Genomic DNA, 21,697 nt, shown 5'->3' with positions numbered 1-21,697 from the left:
ACCAAGGTAATTGTAAATACAAATGTAAGGCCAACACTGAAATCATATAATGGTTTTCAGTTATAAAAACAAGCATTCAGATAAAACAAACCACAATTAACTTATGTTTTTAGACAGTCACAAAAGTGTGGAAAATGTCCCATCAAGAACCATGGAACCTGTCTCTGTAAACCAGTTTGGGGAACTCTCATCTGTGACATACAGTTGTGACATGGCTGCTTGAATTAAGAAGAGTCACCTCTGGGAGGGATATCAGGAAAATGGTGGAGTGGGCAGCTCCAAACTCTCATCCCACCACAAAAACATTGACCACATGAATGCTGAGTTAAGAAAAAGGCAGTCTGATAACAGGATATCTGTGTGGTGTTTTTACTTGCCCTTTCCCCGCTTTCCCACCAAGCAAGTTGGTTGTCTTGAAGCAGCTGCAGCCCATTTCCCGAACGTGGGTCCCTGTTTACTGACTGCAGAGGGGTCAAAGCACATCTCCTACACAAAGTATTGTGTATGTTTCTCCTAACCTGTCTAAGGGCTACCTCATGCTCAAATTATCCCAGTTTTCTCAGCGGAAACTTTGGAGAACAGAAGGCAGTAGGTTTCTATAGTCAAAGAGCTGAAAGAAAAAAAAGAAAAGAAAGAAAACCTTATTAACCAAGAATTCTGTATTTGACAAACTGTCCTTCAAAAATGAAGTTGAAAACATATCTAGATAAACTGACATATCTAGATAAAAGCTGAAGGAGTTCATCCCCTTTAAGAACAAGAAATGCTAAAGGGGTTCCTTTAGGTTTAAATGAAAGGGCACTAGCCAGTAACTTGAAGCTGTTTAAGGAAGTGAAGATTTCCAGTAAAGGTAAATACATATAAGAGTCAGTATTATTGTATTTTTGATTTGTACCTCTACTTTGTATTACTACTTGATTTAAAACACAAATGCATAACAAGAATTACAAATCTATCTTACTGGGTGTAAGTGTGTAAAAAATGTAATTTATGACAACATAAAGGTAACCTAGATGAAAAGAGCAAAATTATAGAAACACACTTTACCTAAACTGGTTACAGAAGAAAGAAAATTATAATAGACCTATAATAAGTAAAGAGATTGAATTAGTAATCAAAAACCTCCCAAAAAAGTCCAGGACCAGGTGGATTCACTGGTGAATTCTACCAAACATTTAAAACGAATTAATACCAATTCTTCTTAAACTCTTCCAAAAAATATAAGAGCAGGGAACACTTCCTAACTCATTTTAGGACAGCAACATTACCCTGATACCAAAGCCAAATAAAGACATCACTAGAAAAGAAAATTACAGGCCAGTATTCTACATCAATATATAACCACAAACCCTCAACAAATTACTAGTGAAGTGAATCCAACAATATTGAAAGTATTATGCACCCTGACCAACTGGGATCTTACCTAGGAATATAATACTCGCCCACTATCACAGAAGCAGTCAGGTAATACACTACATTAACGAGTGAAGGAAGAATACCACGTTATTGTTACAATTTTGCAGATAAATGATTTTAAAAAAATCCAACACTCTTGTGGCAAAAACACTCAGACAACTAGGAATAGAAAGGAATATTTTCTTTTTTCCTTTAATTTTCTTTATTTGTGTTAAAATGTTTCTAGATGTGGGACTCTTCTTGTTTATTTTATTTGACGTTCATAGAGCTTCTTGGATTTGGGGCTTAATGTCCTTCATTTGTTTTGAAAAATTCCCAGCCAGTATCTCATCAACTATTTCTTCTGTCCAGTTCTCTCTTCTTTTACTTTCTTCCTAGGACTTCAGTTACACTTTATTAGTTCTTTTACTTTGTTTCGTATGTTTCTTAAAACACTTTGTTTTATACATCTAGTTTTCTTTCTTTGCCGGAGTCTGAATATTTTGTTGGACCTATCTTCTAGTATATAAATCCTTTCTTCTGCCATGTCTTATATGTCATTAAAAACATATTTTGGGTTCTCAGCTTCAGAAATTGTGTTTTTCAGTTTAGAATTCTTATCAATTTTCTATTGATAGATCTCAGATCTCTAGTAAAATTCTCTTATTACCAATTTTATAAACATTATTTCATACGAGAATTACAGTATCTGAATTATCCAAGGGTTTGTTTTTGTTTTCTATTTTTTATCTTGTTTTGCCCCACCCCCTCTCATGATATATTTCTGTCTTTTGATACTTCTGATAATTTTTTTTTTAAGTTCTGGACCATGTATTCTCACTGCAAACTAGGCTATCCTTAAGGCTTTGTAAAGATTAGTCTGTTTCTGGTTTGCATGTAATCATAAGGTATGGTCCTGTTGGAATTTCAACCTGGATCTTGGCCTGTTTGCCAGTGCCCTTATTCCTTGGTGGATCTTGATCTCCAAACCTCTGCCTAGCCCCACGAGACTGCTTAAATTCTACTTAGCTTTCTCATCTCTTAGCTGATTCTTCCTGATTGTTGTTTGTGTTTCATGCCCCCTTACAGTTTAGGATCAAGTGAAAGGAAACAATAGAAGGAATGTCAATCTCTGCAGTACGCTTTCCTCCAACATCATCTTATTCCCTGATTTTGACTGTCTTTGTGTCTGAGGACCTGAAGTAAGAGTGCTAAATCCATTATTATTTGACTCCACATCATTGAGCAGCTCCACTTTCCTTCTCAGCCTCCGAATTCTGTGTTGGGAAGAAGCAAATGCCCCAAAGGGAAGAAACATGAGAGAAATTCCACCGTTTAACTTTTCTCTTTTGTTTCCTTAAATCTTTGCGTCCTTCATTGGTCTTTGATGCCTTCAAACATCTGTTTTTATTTTGTTTTGTTTGTGTTATTTTATCAAGTTTTACAGTGGGTCTTGGTGGGAAGATTTGTTTTACATCAGCTGCGTTGTAATTGGAAGCCTCCTAAGTCTTTTTTTATCTGTACACACTCTACATTTTTTTTAATTCTTTGTCCATTATTTGTTAAAGAAAACCACCTACTTATTTTGCAGGATGTCCCATGGTATATCGCTATGATGTCACTTAACATGGTCCTCTGAGCTCCGTATTTTCTTTAAACCGGTGGTTAAATACAGATGTAACTTTGTCAAACATACTTTATAAATACATACGTATATTTCTAATTGTGTTAAGTTGGGAAGCTCATAGTGTCTAATTTTCTCTATTTTTTTGATGTTAAGAATGAATCCATGTATTCAGTTTTATTTTAATTTGTATTGGTGTCAAATGGTAAATAAATGTATAGTTTTAACGTTGTTAAGAAACTGCCAAGTGGTCTTTGATGGTAACCAGATCATTTTACGTCTCTAAAACCATAGTATGAGAGTTATGGTTACTCTAAATTTTTGTCAACATTTGGTATTGTCACTGGCAGTTTTTGGTCTTTTATTTATCATTTCCCCATTACCTACCACTAGTGAGCCCCTTGAATTTGGATTTATCTGTTATCAATATATTACTGCCTCTTCATTTACATTTGCTTTTTCCTTATGTATATTTACCCATTATTTTTTTCAAATTGTTATTTAAATTCTAGTTAGTTAACATGTAGTGTAATACCAGTTTCAAGAGTAGATTTAGTGATTCATCACTTACATATAATGCCCAGTGCTCATTATAGCAAGTGCGCTCCTTAATACCCATCACCCATTTAACCCACTTCCCTCCATCAACCCTCAGTTTGTTCTCTATCACTAAGAGTCTTATGGTTTGCTGGGGCGCCTGGGTGGCTCAGTCGGTTAAGTGTCCAACTTTGGCTCAGGTCATGATCTTGCAGTTCGTGGGTTTGAGCCCCATGTCAGGCTCTGTGCTGACATCTCAGAGCCTGGAGCCTGCTTCAGATTCTGTTTCTCCCCCTCTCTCTGCCCCTTCCCTGCTAGCACTCTGTCTCTCTTTCTCTCAAAAATAAATAAACATAAAAAAAGATTAAAAAAAAAAAAAGAGTCTCATGAGACTTATGCTTCCCTCTCTCTCTTTACCCATTATTTTATCTGTCAGTTTCATCAATTTTTTGGTCTTGCCTTTGTCTTTTAATAAGATAATTTAAACAATATACAATTATTGTGCTATTTATTTGGTTATGAGTGTGTTGTTTTGTTCTTTCTTTCTCTTTTTAAATTTTCTTTTGTTTGTTTTGGTACCTATGCCATATTTTATAGCTTTTGCACATCCCCAGAGCTTTGAAAAACATAAGTCCTTTCATTTTTTCCAAAATACTCTTAAATTTGTAATTCTCCAAGTGTTAGAATTAGTGTGAAAATTTTCATATGTGACATAATATAAGTGGTTTATCACACATTTGCGTTATCTCCCTCTTCCTCTGCTATAGTTTTAATATGTTGCAGTGTTTTAGATCAAGATTAGTATTATTATTCCAGCATTTAAAAATGTTTGTTTATTTATTTTGACAGAGAGAGGGGGAGAGAGAACACACGTGCATGAATGCACAAATGGGGGAGGGGCAGAGAGAGAGGGAGAGAGAAAATCCCAACCAGGCTCCACACTGTCAACATGGAGCCAGACACAGGGCTCACTCCTACAAACTGCGAGATTGTGACCTGAGCCAAAATCAAGAGTCTGGTGCTTAACTGACTGAGCCACCTTGGTGCCCCTTGATTATTTGATGTTTCATTTTTTTTTTCTTGGCTCCCCATTACAAACATCAGTTGACCTGAAGTTAACTTTATCTTCTGTGTTCAAACTGATCATCTTCTCTCTTATAATTTTTAGCTTTAGACCAGTTGTCCAAGTTCTGGGAGAGAAGGTCTCATGTTTGTTTTCCATATAACTTGGTTAATTTTCCTTAGTGCAAATCCTGCACTTATTCCCTCTCGTATGGAATTTAATTTAGTTACTGTGCTTTTGGTGTCCTTTTATCTTATCCATCTCTCTTTGTAATTCCTGCTGACTCTTGGATTTGTCATGTTATTTCACCTCACACTATTTTCTCCTTATTGCTTTATGCTCCTCTTTTATTGAAAATGATTTATTCCACCTTTTAGATGATGATATCAAAGAGTTTCTTGAAAGTTTTCTTTGTATCCTCTAATACATACTTTTCTGAGGTTTGAGAATTCTAGAAGTCTTTTGGATCCTGTATTAGTCAGGATTCTCCAGAGAAACAGAACCAATAGTGTGTGTGTGTGTGTGTGTGTGTGTGTGTGTGTGTGTGTGTGTGTATGAAAGGTTTATTGTAGGAATTGGCCCACATGATTATGGAGTCTGAGGAGTCCTGAGATCTGCAGTTGTTAAGCTGGAGACTCAGGAAGTTTGTGTAAATTCTGGATTGAAAGCCTGCAGGCTCAAGACCCAGTAAGAGCTGTTTTTTAGTTCAAGTCTGAAGTCTGGAAAAGACTGATGTCCCAGTTCAAGGCAGTTAGGCAGGAGTTCCTTCTTCCTCACAGGAGGATATGCCTTTTTGTTCTATTCAGGCCTTCTACTGATTGGATGAGGCCCATCCACATTAGGGAGAGGATTTGCTTTACTCAGTCTATTGACTTAAATGTTAATCTCATCTGAAAATACTGTCACAAATGCACCCAGTGTAATGTTTGACCATATATCTGAGCACCCCGTGGCCCAGTCAAGTTGACACATGAAATATAATTAACACGTAAAATAACCACAGATGATATGCCCTTTTTTTTTTCTCTTCATTTTGTGGCATTCTTACTTGGGCCATGTGCTGGTATTTTATTCTCCTACTTGACCCCAGATGTAGTTCTTTACACATTGAATCCTTGTCAGAAAACAAGGGTAGTAGACAGCCTTTCATCCTTTTCTCTTCCCCATTTAATGGCAGTCTCATCCCTTCCCTAAACTATTTATGTATGTAATGATATGCACATCTCTCCTCTGATTTCCTGGTTCTCCTGGCTTTTAAGTTACCAGTTATTACAGCTAATCAACTTCAATGGCTTTCATACCTAAGATTGTTTTTCCTTACATAATAACAGTTCCAGAAATTATAATCACACAGAGGCTCAGGAATGTCAGGGCTAAGGTATTTGTCATTTCTTAACCCTTTTCTCAAAGTTCTAAGGCAGAATTTTAGCCATCACATATTTAGATAGCAGAAAAAAGGAAGGATCGGGCAAAAGGGCTTCTGAAGACATTTCTGCTTTCAAATCATTTGTCTTCCATATCTGACAAGAGGCTGAGAAACGTCATATTCTGTTTATGTTGCCAAGGATTATTTTGTTAATGAAGAAGGGAGCAGGGATGATGAACAGGCAACTGACATAGTCTGCACATATATTCTGTTTTGAGTGGAGGTGGTGTCTTACTGTCACCATTGTCTGCATCTCTAAAAAGTTTCTAAACTTGTGGGATACAGTGCAAATGGTCAGTTTCTAGCATGTCCTGTCACAGAGATTCTTCCATTCTTGTTCTTCCTTCACTCAAGGACTGCGCCTCTGAGATTACATTATATTTCAACAGTTTGCCTTCAACTATAAGTTTAGGTCATCTCTTCAAGATGCACAGCTTCTACTTCGATTTAAGAAAGAAGCTAGGTGGCAGGAAGTAGTTGAGGGATGTACTAGGAATAGGGGAAGCCACATTCTAACTTAATGGCTCAGAGTAACAAGTATAGAGAGGAACAGCTGCCTAGTTCTGTATTATGTAATTCTCAGTGTCTCTGAGATCAAGGGATAGATTGTAGAAGACTTTTACAGAGTGTTTGATGTATTCTGAATGTAGAAAATGTAGGAACATTTTTCTTAATTCAGCTTCTGCCTTCTACTTTAAGATAACTTCATCTCTGTTTTTTCAGTCTTGGTTGTAGCATTATTGTGGCTTTTCATCTTTTTCTGGCTCTTTACTATTGAGAGTGTTTGTGAAAAACTATACTGAAGGGCTGTTAGCCAGGCAATCTTTATTCAGTGGGTATTTATTTTAATAGCCATTTGGTTTCATTACCTTTTAATGAGTTCTTTGATAGCGAGTTCCTTAATTAACAAGGCAGTCTTTCAGGTTTCCTCTTTTCTAATTGTTAACATATTTTGTTGCTTTCACACAGATACACTGTGATGAAAAGTTTCCTCTTTACGGCTCCTGTAGGACCATTCAGAAGGGGAAAGATGGGGATGGGGAGAATATGCAGCATGTTTCCTTAGACATAAATGGTTTAAGAGTATTTGCTCTCCCAAACTGAGACTGAGTGAAATATTCCTATTTCATGCTCAATTTTCTACAACATGATTAACTCAGAGTGGATTTCTACGTGTATGAAAGTTGATTGAATCCAGCTCATGTTAGAATTTGCATGTTATAGAATTTTTCTATAACCACTTTTCAGGAAATGTGGAATATTTAATTCGGCCTGGGACCCAAACAAGTTTTCATTTAAAAGTTTCCTCGATCCATATGCAGTACTCCTCGCAAAGATAAGAATATTTTATAATACACTGCCTGCCACTCATTGAGGCCCTACTATGTGCCAGATACTGTATAGGTCTCTACAGTCTGTTATCCCATTTATTGCATAAATTTCTGCAAGGTCGGTGTCATTATCTTCATTATACTGATGAACAAGCTAAGTCTAACCAAGATTAGACAACTTTCCTTAAAGGGCACAGAAGTGACAGGGCCAGGATTTGAACTTAATTTAGTATGAACCAAAGTCCTTGCTCTTTCTCTGTGTATCACATCCCCTCTAGTCCTGTCTTGCTTTCACTACGACTTGCCATAAAATGGACGTGGTGGCTCATGCACTGTTCTCCCATAGTAAGATTAAGCACAGAGCTAATTAAATTGTTGTAAAGAAGATCTTAAATGATTTCCCTCAGAGAAAACCTAAGGGTTTAAATATTCTGAAATGAAGTATTTGTACTGGCAGAAAATAATGAACCAAAGCACCTACAGGATCCGTTAGCTCAAAAAAGCAAAAAAGAAACTCAGGCTAATGAGGTGTTTGGGAGGAGAAATGCTCTTATTTAGGGTATTGACCAGTTAGGAACTGAGTAATAAGTTGTATGTGGAAGTTAAAAGCGACTGGCTGGCAGACAGTCAGGCGTCTGTACCATTGTGTTTTGTAAACTTTCTCCTATGGCTGTGGTGTGTTTTTTCCAAGCCCACTTAATTTTTTATGAGGTTTGTAAAGGTCTTGAATAAACAATTGAGATTATAGAGGTTTTCCTGGAAGCTTTGGTTAATATTTTAATACACTCTGCTTTGTCACATTATTAAATAGCTTATTGGAAAGTTTGAAAGAGAGTGTTTCTTTTTTCTTCTTCCTATTTTTCTTCCTTTTTTTTTTTTTTTTGTTCTGGTAGTTAAATATCAAAATTGAGTATAGTTTTTAGTTGATTCTCTCTCTTTTTATTTTAACTCGATACCTTTATAGATCACCCTTGGATTAGAAATCAGCATCTGGGAGGCCTCCACTTAAAATGCACTTCAAGTGAAATTACAGTTTAGAGGGTATATCTTGAAATGAAGCCAGTGATTGTAAATGTATGTAGTAAGCGAGGACTGGAGAAGGAGAGGGGGATCGGACAGGGTCAGAAAACAGGAACTAGTAGAACTTTGGAGATTACCTCATCGTGACCTTTTCCTCATTAATATTTGAATCTGATTCTTTGGCATCTTGGTTGCAGTCTGGTGAAATGTCAAGCATGGCAAGGACTGAATCCCTTCAAAGACATTTCTGTGTTAATGAGATGACTTGATGAAGTTGACCTTTAACCTGAACAGGAATTGAGGAAAGAGAAAGGAAGAGTTTTTATTTCTCATTTGAGGACTTCTTATTCTATGGAGGTTTGTGTAGTAATAATTGTTATTTGTAGAGTCCTTTATATGACCTCATTTCAAATTGGAAGCCACTTGAAAACATTTCCATGTTGTTGTTATTGGGATGTAACGAAGGTCACCCCGTAAGCCTTACCACTTTTGTGAAGCTTTCTCTGACTGTTTTGGCCTCATAACCGTTTCTTCTAAAATCATATAGCACTTAGAGTTTATTCTGCTCAATTTAGCACTTAATTGCATGTTCTCCTTGATTTGCTTCAGAACGGGAAGTACACTTTCCACTTTTTGCGTGAACAGAATTTTTTGGTTAAAAAGAGGAAAATCATCTGACTCTATAAAAGGCATAAATGGTTAGTAAAATATTATGAGCTCAAAAAATACTTACATTTTAAGCAGATATACCCAGTGTCTTTTCAGCTGTCTTCCATGCTCTGGATCACAGGAATAAATATTATAATAATCAGAAGACATTTACTGAGTACTTACCAGTACCAGGTAGTGTGGTAAATCATAGGAATTGTTTCTATTTAACCATCATAACAATCCTACTTTACAGATGACAAAATTGAGGCAAAGGTTAAATTCAGTGTTCCATGGCACTGTATTTAATGTTTGTTTTCATTAAATCACATATTTAATATTTAATATTTACACTGGCAATTTAATATTTAACCCTGTTGTCGTCTATGTCAGTAGAACATACAAGTCAAGGTGTATCTGCTGGTATTTTTGTTGTTTTGTAATGGGAATGTACTGACTAACTGGCTATATATACTCTTAATCCTTTATTGTGAATTTGACTTTATATGAATATATGAATGCCATATATGAATGCATTTTCATTATAAAGCAAAAACGTTTGCCAAACTGAAAATGGAAATCAAGACAAGGGCACATAAAATTATTGGCCAGGGAAAATTCTTTAAATGGCTATTATCGTTTTTTTTCTGGTTGGTATATATTGGTAAATTAAAAAGGTTCTTTGGGTCCTGGGTATGATCTCATAGCTCAAATGAGGGAGTGAGACTTATTCTTTAGTCATAAATATTTTTATATTTATATTTTTATATCTGTATACTTATATACAAAATATAGAAACAGAATTGTCCAAAAAAGGAAGGGATCAATTCTTGGGATGTAAATTACAACAGGTTTTAGAGGAACAGGGTACCAAAGAAAAAAGAAACACAGAGAAAGAGCCCCGCCCCCCCCCCCCCCCCCCCTGCCCAATGTCTTTATAAAATTCTCCTTCAGTCCCTGGCTAATTTCTAAGTTTCATAAAATAGGGCCTACTCTGGAGCTGTAGAAGACATCAGCTGCTGAAATATTGATAGCTGAGCAAATATTCAAAAAGTGCACAGCAGAGACATTGAGGATTGGACCCACACAGAGACCTGATGAACACATGGCCTTTGTGTTTAAACATTTGCATTTCTGTTTAAACATTCAGTAAGGCCATTTGCAGGGATTAGGGAGAAGGTCCTAAGATAAAGGATGAAATTAAAATAAACCCACTGTAACTTTAAAAACAAGCATGACAGAATGAGAGAGGATCCACTACCTGCCTGAACAAAACTCAAAACTCTGCTGAGGAAGATAACATAATCTAACCCCTCTGTAGCATCTTATCTGCAATGTGTAGTATGTGAAACAAAGTTTCTTAACATGATAATAAGCAGAAAAACTGACCTGCAATCAAAAGTTAAAACAGTCAATAGAAGCAGATCGTTAGATAATCCAGATATGCTAGTAGAGATTTCAAAATAACTGATACATATGTTAAAGAAAACAGAGGAAATAATGAACAAGACACAAAAAAAGATTATTTGAACAGATATTAGGAATCAAATGTGTTTTTTTTTAATTTTTTTTTACATTTATTTATTTTTGAGAGACAGAGACAGAGCATGAGCAGGGGAGGGGCAGAGAGAGAGGGAGACACAGAATCCGAAGCAGGCTCCAGGCTCTGAGCTGTCAGCACAGAGCCTGATGTGGGGCTCGAACCCACGAACCATGAGATCATGACCTGAGCCGAAGTCGGACGCTTAACCGACTGAACCACCTAGGTGCCACTCAAATGTGTGTTTTAGAATAGCAAAATATAGGATTTGTAATGAAGAGCTCATTATGTGAGCTCTTAAAAATGGATTAAATGTGTTTAAGAAGAGATTCAATGAAGCAGAAGTCAAGATAATTTAACTCAATGGTCTATAGACACCACCAAAATGTAAATGCATAGAAAAAAGAAAAAAAATATACTTTTAATTTAAAAAAATGAAATAGGGCTTAAAAGAGAGATGGAACACAGTTGAAAGGCATAACAAATGGGGTGCCTGGGTGGCTCAGTCGGTTGAGTGTCCAACTCTGATTTCAGCTCAGGTCATGATCTCACAGTTTTATGAGTTCCAACCCCACATCTGGCTCTGGTGGGCAGCACAGAGACTAGTTGAGATTCTCTCTCTTCTCTCTGTGCCCCTTCCCCACTCATGCTGTCTCTGTCTCTCTCAAAATAAATACATACATACACACATACATACATAAATGTATAACACTTATGTTCTTGGAGACCCAGAAGGAAAGGAGAGAATGAGCACGGTACAGAACCTTTAAAGTGTCCACACTCAGTAACAGATCTTCAAACTGCATGAATAAAAACTGACAGAACTGGAAAGATAAATAGACAGATTCACAGGTACAGCTGATTATTTTAACACTCCTTCCATAACCAATAAAACAAGTAGACACAATGTCAGTAAGGGTATAGAAGACTTGAACCACAGTAAAACAACTTGACTTAATTGGCCTTCTACCACGACCAGCTGTTTTTTAGTGTACATGGAACATTCACTAAGCTAGAGCATATTCTGGACCGTAAAACATGTCTCAATAAATTTAAAAGGAGTAAAATCTAACTGACTATGTTTGCCATCTGCCACAGAAATAAATTAGAAATCGTAAGACATGTTTATGTAATTACCCACTTAGACGTAATATATCATTGATTTGCTAACGTGTTGAAATTGTGTATGTGTGTTTATGCAGGATGTTGGTATATAGTTTTCTGTTCTTGTATTGTCTTTGCCTTTGATTTTGCCACCAGGGTAATGTTGGTCTCATAAAATGAGTTTAGAAATGTTTTCTCCCCATCTCTCTTTTGCAATAGATTTTGTCTAGAATTGGTTTAATTTCTTCGATTAATACTTGATAGAATTCACTGGCAAAATAATCCGAGTTTGGAGTCTCTTCATTGGAAGTTTATAAAATATAAATTTAATGTCTTTATTAGAAATAAGCTTATTTGGGGCACCTGGGTGGCTCAGTCAGTTAAACGTCTGACTCTTAATTTCAACTGAGGTCATGATCTCGTGGTTCATGAGCTTGAGCTCTGTGCTGGGCTCTGCACGCTGACAGCATGGAGCCTACTTCGAATTCTCTCACCTTGTGTCTCTGCCCCTCCCCTGCTCATGCTCACTCTCTCTCTTAAAAAAAAAAAAAAGAAACTTATTTAGTGTGTGTGTGTGTGAGTGAGAGAGAGAGAGAGAATCTCAGGAGATGTAGAGAAAGCATTTAGCAAAAATGGACACCCTGTCAAAAAAAAAAAAAAAACCAAAACTTCTTAGCAGACCAATCTAGTCTTATTTAATCTAATAAAAGGGTATCTATGAAAACCTACAGCTAACATTTTACTTAATGGTAAAAGACTGAATGTTTGACCTCTAAGATCAGGAACAAGACAGGTATGTCTGCTCTCACCATTCCAATTCAACACACTATTGGAGCTAGTTAATGCAAAGTGACAAGTAAAAGAAATAAAAAGAGTGCTAATTGAAAGGGGGAGTGAATGAAACGTTTTTCTTTTTAAAAAGATAACACAATTGCTGATATAGAAAATCCTAAAGGATTTTTTATTTATTTATTTTTTTTTACTTTCTTCAGCACCGTATTTTCTTTTTTAATTTAAATTCAAGTTAGTTAACATATGGTTTAGTATTGATTTCAGTAGTAGAATTTAGTGATTCGTCACTCACATACAACACCCTGTGCTAATGCCAATAAGTGTCCTCCTTAATGCCCTTAATGCCCATTTAGCCCATACCCACCAACTTCCCCTCCAGCAACCCTGTTTGTTCTCTGTATTTAAGAATCTCTTATAGTTTGCCTCCCTCTCTGTTTTGATCTTATTTTATTTTTCCTTCCTTTCCCTATGTTCATCTGTTTTGTTTCTTAAATTACACATATGAGTGAAATCAAATGATACTTGACTTTCTCTGACTGACTTATTTGTCTTAGTGTAATACACACTAGTTCCATCCACATTGTTGCAAATGGCAAGATTTGATTCTTTTTGGTCACCGAGTAATATTCCATTGTATATATAAACCACATCTTCTTTATCCCTTCATCAGTCGATGGACATTTGAGCTCTTTCCATACTTTGGCTATTGTTGATAGTGCTGCTATAAACATTGGGGTGCATGTGCCCCTTCAAATCAGCATTTTTGTATCCTTTGGATAAATACCTAGTAGTGCAATTGCTGGGTGGTAGGGTAGTTCTATTTTTAACTTTTTGAGGAACTTCTGTACTGTTTTCCAGAGTGGCTGCACCAGCTTTTTATCTTGATGAGGCTCCAATAGTTCATTTTTGCTTTTGTTTCCCTTGCCTCCTACGAGATCTTTAAAAAATGGTAGTGGAACTAAGTTTGCCATATCACAAGATACAAGGTCACTGTGCAAAAAATAGGTCTGTTTCTTTGTGCTAATCAAGAGGAATTCGAATCTGAAATGAAAAATCAGTGTAGTATACGACATCAAAAAGCAGGAAATACTCTGTAACAAAATATGTGCTAAAGTTGTGCACTCAAAACATTACCAAACAAAATTAAAGAAGATCTAGTTAAATAGAAAAGTTTACTGTATTTATGGACTCAGTATTATTAAAATGTCAATTCTTCCAAAGTTACTCTTTAGCAGCTCTTCTCTACCAGACTTCTGGGTGAGAATTAAACCTCAGTGCCCTAAGGCATCCATGATATATAATGAATTAACATTTCTTCTATGTATGTGGAATTGTAGTAGTCATACCAATCTTTTAAATTTTTTTTTTAACGTTTATTTTTGAGACAGAGAGAGACAGAGCATGAATGGGGGAGGGTCAGAGAGAGGGAGACACAGAATCTGAAACAGGCTCCAGGCTCTGAGCTGTCAGCACAGAGCTTGACGCGGGGCTTGAATTCCCGGACTGTGAGATCATGACCTGAGCCGAAGTCGGACGCCCAACCGACTGAGCCACCCAGGCGCCCCTAGTCATACCAATCTTGAAGGAAATGAGTATCGATGTTAATAAGCTATTTTTAAAATTTATATAAAAATTCAAAAACCTAAAATAAAACTATTTTGAAAAAGAAGAATGTTAGAGAACTTTATACTGCCTAATTTCTATATTTACTATAAAGCTTTATTTAGTAAGGAAGAGAGTGAAGTATTGGCATAAAGTTTGACTGAAAGATCAATGGAACAGAATAGAGAGTCCCAAAATAGACTCCCACACGTGTGGTCCCTTGGTTTTCAACAAAGGTGCCTATCCTGAATCACTGTATTGTATATGTGTAACTAATATTACACCGTATGTTAGCTAACTGGAATTTAAATAAAAACTTTTTAAAAAAATAAATAAAAATCTATTAGCTATTCCCCACCTCCATCCACTACCAACATGGACAATAAACTTGAACAGGTACTTTTTAGAAGAGGGTATCCATTTGACCAGTACACATGTGAAAATATGTTTTAATAGAATTACTCATGAAAGAATACAAATTGAAACTACAATGTTACCTCTATAGACTGGCACAATAGTATGAATTAAAAAGACTTACAGTATCAAGTATTGGAGAGACTGTGGAACAACTCCCATACATTGCTCCTGAGAGTGTGAAATGGCACAATCATTCTGAAAAACTGGCAGGTTTTTTTGGGGGGGATTTGTTTTGTTTTTTGAGAGAGAGAGAGAGAGAGAGAGAGAGTGCAAACAAGTAGGGGAGAGGGGCAGAGGGAAAAAGCGAATCTTAAGCAGGCTCCACGCTCAGTTCAGAGCCCCTGAGGAGGCTTGATACCATGACCCCGGGATCATGACCTGAGCTGAAATCAAGAGTCAGACGATCAACTGACTGAGCCACCCAGGCGCCCCAAAAGTTTGGCAGTTTCTAATAAAATTAAACATACAGCTACTCTGTAATCTAACAATCTCACTCCTGAATATCTTTCCAAGGAAAATGAATTTCCACTGAAAGACTTCATTCAGAATAGCTCCCAAATAGAAACAACCCCAAATATATACTAGTAGAAAAAATTAATAAACAACTTGTGATTTATTCATGCTCCTCAGCAATAAAAAAGAACAAACTATAGTTACATGCAGTCACATGGATGAATCTCAAAAACATGCTGAATTTAAAAAGCTAGGCACAAAAGAAGGCTATAGGGTTCTTTTTATATGAAGTTCAAGAACAGGCAAAACTGATCTGTGTGGCTATAATCTATGTGGGTTTACTGATTTGAAAGGGCCATGAGGAACTTTCCAGTGTATGGAAGGGTTCTCTTATCTTGATCTTGATGGCAGCTTTATAGGTTTTTGTACGCGTAAAGATCATCAAGCTATGTTCTTAAGATTTGCACATGTACTGTTTGTAATTATACCTCAATAAAAGCACACATAGCAAACAGTGTTGTTGTTCTTTTTAAAGGGTTCTTATGTTTCTTGAAAGGTGACTGAGGATAAGAAAGTGAAGCAAGTGGCTAGGTCTCAGAACCAGTAAATCCCTCCTCTCCTTCCATCCACATCCTGAGTAGTGTATACTCCAAGTTCTGTTTGGACTATGCTTTTTTCTTTGGACTTCTTAATTGTTTCATGACAAGTAAGGTAGAGATTGTTTACCCTTATTTTTTTTTTTTATGTTTTTCTTATTTTTGATTACTAAGGGTAATCTTATTTTTGATTACTTATTTTTGATTACTAGGGGCTCACCATCTCATTGTAGGCTCTACTGATGGCTCAAATGACACTATATATGTTGTCCAGGATACTTTGACTACCATCCTTGGGCTTCACTTCTTTTCTTTGTTTGTTTGTTTGTTTGTTTGTTTTAGCTGTTAGGAAACTTTCATTTGTCTAGAATGGGGATTTGTACATGATTTTAGTGAGTAGATATTTATACAGATTTTCTGACTTGAAGAATGTTCTTTGGGCAGGATTGTAAAGACATGAATTCAATTGTGGGAAAATCTACTTGGAGAGGATGTGTGATTTTTTTTTAAGTCTGTTTATTTATTTTGAGAGAGAGAGAGAAAGCATGAGTCGGGGGATCAGCAGAAAGAGAGAAAAAGAGAGAGAGAATCCCAAGCAGGCTCCACGCTGTCAGTGCAGAGCCTGACGGGGAGCTTGATTTCAGGAACCGTGAGATCATGACCTGAGTCAAGATCAAGAGTCAGTTGCTTGACCAACTGGGCCACCCAGGCACCCAGATGTGTGATTTTTTTAGATGGTTTAAGTATAATGGTGAAGTAAAAATTTGTTCATGGAATTTCTGCAGCACATGGGAAACCAAGTTCCAGGCATGGGTCCCAGATGACAAAAACTTATGCGAAGACCCAGAGTTCTATTCCTCCAAATATAACTTAATGAATGTCCACCCTAAATAAATAGGAGACCCAGTGCTCTGGAATGAATTGGTCTTATCCATAGCTATGGGCTATTGAGGAAAAAGGAACAAGGTAGCTTTCTTATTCAATAAAGGAAAGCAAGTTAGCAATCAAAAATCAAGTTCCCTGGGGCAGGCAGAAATAAGACAAGGGTCCATATTAAAGGGAATGCCTACAGTAAAGGTCAGAATAGAAGGTTAAGGGAGCAGAGGCACCAGGTAAACAGAAAGGGAGCGCTTTATAGCATGGCTTTACATTCTCTCTGCAGAGCTCTTACTTGCCTTGCTAGATCAGTTTCTGCATCTGAACTTTTCTATGTCTCACAGTGAAATAACTCATTACATGACTTGAGAAAGAAAAAATTTGACAAAACCAAAATGTAAGCAAGGGAGTGTTATTCAGGAAGCAAAAGCAAAAGAGAAAGTTGGTGTGAAAAAGACAGCTCTCTTTCACAGAACAGTTCCTGGCACTTTGCATTTGTCTTACTTTGAAACTTGCTAAGATTATCGAGAGAAAGAGAAATTTGGCTTTGGCCATTTGCAGTGACTAAGCCAAGATCCTTGGTGATCTTGGAGTCAGGGTCTGATCCCAGTAAGCTGACAGAGAGCTGTGGTTGGAGTCCTACTGTGAACTGAGCTTTCTTTTGATGCTTCCTTAATGCAGAAGGGAGAAAAAACCTCTCGCTCAGTATCCTGGCCTTTTAGACTTGTGTGATTTTTCTTGTCCTCTCCATTCCCTTATCCCAAGTCATGGAGCAACAGAAACGCATGGCAATTACCAAAGTCCCTTTACTGGGAAGCAGAATCAAATGATTATTAAGTCTTTGGTGTCTGACAGGGCTGGGTTCACATCCCAGCTTCACCACTTGCAAGATACACTCTATAGTTTAACTCCTCTGTACTCACATGTATAAATCAAGGGTTAAATACTTCATGGGGTTCTTGCAAGAGTTATGTGAGAACGTGTTCAAAACATTTGGACATAGTCAATGCTTAATAAATGAAGGCAGCCAGTCTGGCGATGGTAGAGATAGTGGTGGGATTGATGATGGCGATGCTTTCTCTGAGCTCCTCACCTCTATTCATTTGTGTTCTCTGACATAGAACTTAGTATCGTGTAATTGAAGTACATGGTAATTGAAAGTAATGAATACTGGGGTGCCTGGGTGGCTCAGTTGGTTAAGCGTCTGACTTCGGCTCACGTCATGATCTCACCCTTCGTGGGTTCGAGCCCCACGATGGGCCCTATGCTGACAGCTCAGAGCCTGGAGCCTGCTTCAAATTCTGTGTCTCCCTCTCTCTCTGCCCCTCCTCCACTCACACTCTGTCTGTCTCTGAAAAATAAATAAACATTAAAATTTAAAAAAGAGAAAGTGATGAATATTAAGCTTTCTGTATGTCTTTTAAGGAGTCTGTGAGATTTCTAAACATTTGTCTTAATTGTGTTTGTGTCTTTGTGTAAGAAACAATGGATATCTCCCTTTTTGTAAAGAGAATTAGATACCTCCAAGACATACAGTTACGTATCAGTGTGTACCTGCTTTGCAGTTTTGATGCCATAGTTTCTTTCCTTTCAGACCATATGCTTTTCGAGAAAATGTACATGCATTATATGACAGTGCAGTATATCACTCTGTGTAAAGTATTGTGATACAAGGAAGACAGACAGTAAGTAGAGGCGGAGGTAGAGAGGATAATTTGAATTACAGAACATGAATCTGAGTATATTTTTTAAAATTTTTTTAACGTTTACTTATTTTTGAGACAGAGAGAGACAGAGCATGAACAGGGGAGGGTCAGAGAGAGAGGGAGACACAGAATCTGAAGCAGGCTCCAGGCTCTGAGCGGTCAGCACAGAGCCTGACGTGGGGCTCAAACTCACGGACTGCGAGATCATGACCTGAGCCGAAGTCGGACGCTTAACTGACTGAGCCACCCAGGCGCCCCAAGTCTGAGTATATTTTTGCAGTAAGTGAGTAAGTTGATTTGGTTATCAAAAAGCTACATGGTGAAAACCAAAAAAGTATTTTCTTGGGTCTTGACTCACACCCAGTGGTGATGGTTCTCTCTATGGCCATAAGCCTGATTTTGAATTAACATTATGAACTTGTCACCAGTTTACTCCTCTCCCCTTCTTAAAACTTAAAAAAAAAAAAATGTAACTAGATTGAAAAATACTATGAACTAAAATGCTTTCGTAGTGGGTGGTAGTGGACTTTTAATTCATTTAGGTGATGTTTGTTGACTGTCTTGGAGTATGTAAATATTGTAGATGCATCGAGAGGCAGCATGATGTTGCCTATTGAACTAGTTCTAAGACCCTGTGACTCAAACCGCCCTGCACCCCAGGTTTCTTGTGTGTTCAAAATATGGCAATTCTTACCTCATTTTTCATCTTTTCTGGCATTCTACGTTTATTCTTGCAGGTTCTCCATACACGGACACTATTACATCTTCATGAGATACAGCCTAGGTGTCATTAGGCTGATTTGAAAGTCTTCCTAGAGGTATCCAAAAGGCATTTTTATGGGCCATTTCATCAGTTTAGGTTTCCCTAAGTCCCAAATTCTTACCCTGTCCTAGAGACGTTGGCTGTATGTTCTTGGAAAGAATCTGCTTCGTAATAAGATTACTTAATGAAGAGGGTGAAAAAATTGGTGAAACCACCAATTTTTATTGCATGGCGCGTTGCTTGTCATTGCCTGAGTCTGCGTTTATCCTTTCTTTGAACACCTATGGACAGTGTGGTGGTAATGGAAACTAGAAGTGAAAGAGAGAATGGATAGTGGACTGTGAATTAGAAAAGTCCCAAAGTGCTTTCTAGAGTTAGAAAAATATTTGACAATGAAAACATGATTTTCTGCAATTATCATTTTGTTTGGAAATAATTAGCTTGAGGGGAAGTCGGGAGAAAAGTGATTGGAGGGCAGTTAAATAACTTTGTGTGTTAGAGTAGAATAAGGCATGATCATGTATAAGTGCATTTAGCGTCATTGATTGATATATGTTGATATGGACATGAAAGCCAAATTGTGTTTCTTGTGACTATGTTAAGATTAATAAGCTATTTACTATTTTGAGTTGAATAAGGAATCAGAAGTATCAACTAATTTACCCCAAATTACACAGCTAGGGGACTTTCTGACTCAGATCTATCTTATTTTCATGTTACCAGTCTAGTTGTGCTTCTCCCTGGCAATCTGTTTTGGCCACTGAAAGAAGCCTTTCCAATGCTATCTTCTTCAGCCTCTGGCTTAATGGGGCTTGTAGCTGTTTGATTTTCACAACATCTCCATGTTCACCTTGTCGGGTCCTTTAAATATCTTGGCCTTGATAATCATGTTGGGTTACAAGTTACAAAGTATGTCCCTGCTGCTACTCAGTATTTGAAGAGTTGGCTCCTGAGCTACCACTATCTTACCTGTTTGGGCCTAGTCTATGCCTTGGATAAGCCGTTAACCTTGTTAACATCTGGACCAGTTTTTGCTCAGTATTTCGGTGTAAGACAGTAAAAGATTTACTACTGCTTTTTAGGTGATGGTTTAGTGGAAAGATACAGATTTAGGACTGGGTGGAAATACCCATAACTCTATGAATTTGTCTACATTTCTGAACTTCACAGAGAGCCTTAGTTTATTTATCTAAAAGAAAAAAATAATCCCAACTTCTTGCGGTAATTCTGAGAATTAAGTGAAATAGCACAAGATGCCAACTGTTTAGGCTGTAGCAAATCTTGGGCATAGAGTAATGGGCATAGAGTAATGCCCAAGAGATGACAGTTTCTTACCCTTTTTTCTGGCTTCTGATCTGCACTGCTGTCTCTGGGCATCTGCTGTAGTCTCATCTTCCTTCCTTCACTCCATTCCTGCTCTCATTGTTGAAAACCCACAGGGCTCCTCACAGCATTGATCCGCCCCCTCTGATTGTTCACCCAGGGCCTGTAAGTGTGTTGAACTCCATGGCTCTCCTTGGTGTGGTGTCTGTTCCAGGTCTCCAGTGGGTTTAACTGAAAGCAAGCCTCTTATTGGGGATTTCATTCACAATATAACTCTTCTCTTTAGGATTCTGTGTACTTCCATTGCCTCTTTTTCACTCGGTCTGTGCAGTACTCCCTAACTTAGGTATTTCCATTTGTTGTCTTAAGTCATCCAGAGTGTGGATCTTCAGAACATACAAGCAGAAGCATATACATGAGGAACACTTCTAGTATGTATACAAAATAGGGCATTGCTTATCACCCTGTTATTTTTATGCCATAAAATAATACTGTAGTCAAATAAATAAAAATTTGGAAAACATTCAATCTCACAGAGTAATCAAAAGACATAGAATCATAAAATATCTCCTATTTAATTAGGAGAGAAAAATTTATATAGTACTCAGTGCTAGTGACTATGCAATTAGTGATACTCTCATAAATATGTGGGGACATTATAAATCAGCACATACCTTAAGCAAAGCAGTTTATAGTGAGATATTTAGGGATCTAGTTTCCACCTATGTTTTTCTTCTCATATATGCATATGCATTATGAATCACAGTACTGATACCCTAATATGGTCCAAGGAAATAATCTTAAAGGAATTATCCAAAGTATATAAAAAAGTACACAAATTTCAAAATTCATTGTGGTATTGTTTATTGTATTTTTTTTTATTTAAAGCCTGCTACTTTTGAGGAAGGCCCTGGCCCAGTGAAGCATAGGAGAAAAACGTTAAAGACGTTGTAGTCAGAATCTGGCATTTTCATGACTTCTTACTAGACTTACATTACTCCATGACCTACTGCATTTATAATAGAATATACATATATATGTATATATAGGTATACATATATATCTATATATATACACATATATATCACGTTAGCAGATAGGCATATATATATATATGTAAACATCCTAGATCTCCAACAACAGAAGGGCAGACATAGGCAAGTAAATTGTGGTATACTCCTAAAATGAAATACCGTGGGATAATTAAAAGAATAAACTGCAGCCACATGTATTACATTTAAAAATTTTCATTTATAATATTGAACCAAAAAAGCAAGTTGCAGAGAGACATATTGTATGATATGATAGAAAGTTTCAAAATACATAAAATTTTTTTATTATATACTTATATGTAACTTTATAATAGTATTTTAAAAATTTAGCTGGTGTACCTAGCAACAATAATGGTTGTCTCTAGGGAGAGGAAAGAAAGTGATTAAGGAGGTCATACAAGGGCTGAAACTATATTTATAATGTTTAAT

General features: G+C 36.9%; 1 protein-coding gene across 9 annotated transcripts in view; it reads left to right on the top strand.

Moving 5' to 3' along the window:
* Nucleotides 1–21,697, top strand: part of EXOC6B (exocyst complex component 6B) — a 603,982-nt gene that overhangs the window by 398,449 nt on the left and 183,836 nt on the right. The window contains exon 19 of one of the 9 annotated variants that reach the window (XR_008289404.1): nucleotides 8,594–8,753. The exons of the other annotated variants lie outside the window; for them this stretch is intronic. The gene's annotated coding sequence lies outside the window, so the exon portion shown is untranslated. The remainder of the gene's footprint in view (nucleotides 1–8,593; nucleotides 8,754–21,697) is intronic. 9 annotated transcript variants of the gene reach the window in all.

Source organism: Acinonyx jubatus, chromosome A3 (assembly GCF_027475565.1).
Source record: "Acinonyx jubatus isolate Ajub_Pintada_27869175 chromosome A3, VMU_Ajub_asm_v1.0, whole genome shotgun sequence".
Taxonomy (NCBI): Eukaryota; Metazoa; Chordata; class Mammalia; order Carnivora; family Felidae; genus Acinonyx; species Acinonyx jubatus.
Note: the sequence above shows the minus strand (reverse complement) of the source record. Positions and strands in the feature narration are given on the sequence as shown.